The sequence below is a fragment of the Sceloporus occidentalis genome, unplaced genomic scaffold (genome assembly GCF_023333645.1).
Source record: "Sceloporus occidentalis isolate IW3139 unplaced genomic scaffold, rSceOcc1.0.p SCAF_93, whole genome shotgun sequence".
In the NCBI taxonomy this organism is placed as follows: domain Eukaryota; kingdom Metazoa; phylum Chordata; class Lepidosauria; order Squamata; family Phrynosomatidae; genus Sceloporus; species Sceloporus occidentalis.
The window spans coordinates 2,958,375-2,960,513 of NW_028317073.1; positions in this window are offsets into that span (position 1 = coordinate 2,958,375).

Here is a 2,139-nt window from a genome sequence, read left to right on the forward strand (position 1 = left end):
ATTTAATCAGTCAGCTCTAGACTGACTGATTGGATAAACATTTCTATTTAAATGTCCGCAAACTGTGCCAAGAACCCAAGGAGACGGCCACCATTGTTGAACCTGTAGACCAAAGAACGTAAGAGATTACAATAGAAATAGCAATTTTTATGTATATGATAGTTCAGCGTCCCCTTTGGATTATCATTTTCTCTCCATTTCAAATGAATGGGGGGCTCAGCAGAAGCCTTTGCCCTTCCTTCAGATTTTAGGCTTACAGGAGATGTATGTATATCTATGTTAAGTAAGCGATAACAGATTTACTTAGCACATATGTAATAAGTACATTGAATCTACAGACATTTTGATTGGTGTACAATGGGTATGAGTAGATTAGAAGAAATAGTCCCAGCCATGCAGCGCTTACACTGTTTGTTCGGCTGGATACATGTTATACTAGCCAACGCTTAATAGACCACCAGTCAATTAGAGCTCTCGAGTTCCAGACGTTCTAAAGAGACCAGCCACACATGTGTTCAGAAAGCACCTCCATTGGCTTCAGAGCTGTTGATTAGATGTGCGTGGAAGCAAAATATAGCGAATAAAAGGTATAAGATAGCGAAGAACTGGCAAATTGTGTTATATGAACTATAATGTATGATCGTGTTTGTTTGAGACACCCAGCACTAAACTATAAAAAAGCATTATTTATAACTTTAAAATTCATTAAAGAATGGTTCTCCCATAGCTGCCCATTTGTTAATTTTTGCTAATTCTTTCTCTACAGGGGATGCATCTTTAATCTAAAACAAGACCAAGGATTGATTAGGGTCTTTAAAACAAGAAAGAAAAAAAAAAAAAAAAGAAAGAGGCAGACTAGACAGGCTGAATCTGTTTTGTTGGTTTTTGGCCTAACAACGCATTGGCAAAAAAGCCAAACTCCCTAAACCATAGAAGTTTAAAATTACTCCTATAAATCAATTTTGCTAAATCCTGTGCCAAAAAATAAATCAAGGCAAAGAAAAGTAGGTCGAAAAATAACAGACAAATAATACTTGTAAATTAACCAGTTATATATTTTTTTTTAATAAATATACCCAAAGACCATTAAAAGTTGTTAATGTTAAAAAAGTTCACATTGCCTCATGACAGTGTAGAAAGTAGTTTTATCATGGATTTTTCTACAGACGATTAAACACTTGGTACGTCAGGTACATCATGAAAAGATGTTGCTAGAGGACCAATGATGTACCTGGTACCACGTCGTCACCATTGCCACCTATGACCTAACTCAGCACGAAACGCGTTTTCATCATATCTCCTTTGTGGGCTGTGTAACCCTTCTACTGCATATTAATGTGGTGGATTATGGACAATAACAATTTCACCAGACTCTAAAGGTGTTAATATTTCAAGATATAGGTTTAAGTTGATATTGTGTAGTTTGTGTAGTGTGGGTTAGTTAGTAGGGAATTAGTTAGGTTCGGGTTAAAAAATAAAATTAGAAAAAGAGGAAACAAAATAAATAAAAATATATAGCAATAGAGGGTCATTTTTTAATCAGGGGGTACACTAACCTAGAAAGAGGTAAATAACGGCTGAAGAAAGACATGAAAAAAATTGAAAAATACTCCTGTAGCATAAAATAGGCCTGGTCCTTAAGGGTATAATAACTACAGTAGAATCTGAGAGGAGATTTCCTTTAAAGGGAAAATAATAGAAGAATCCTTAAAAGGACACGACATAAAAGAAAACAGTAAGGGAAGAACGTAAAGAAATTATTTTGTCCCGCTTGGCTAGAAAGTCTGATCTTTAATTTTCTGTAACGTGCTTATCCATGAAACTCCAAACAATATTTATTCCACAGGGCACTAAATTACATTTTAAAGCCTCTTCTCAGAGTGATGTAACTTAAACTAACCTTGGCACTCTTTAGCGGTCTCAAGGAACATCTGATAAGGCAGATATGTACGGAGTGACCAGTGGAACTGAATATTCCCAAGTGATCGTGTATATGCGAACATGTCCATAAGTTCATTGGCGTTATACATAAGATAAGAGTAAGTCCTGCTTATTCTTAACACTAGAACGATAATGGATTTACTGTCTGTAAATAATACATTTAGCGCTTTTCTTTAATTTTAAGAATGCTTACTAAAA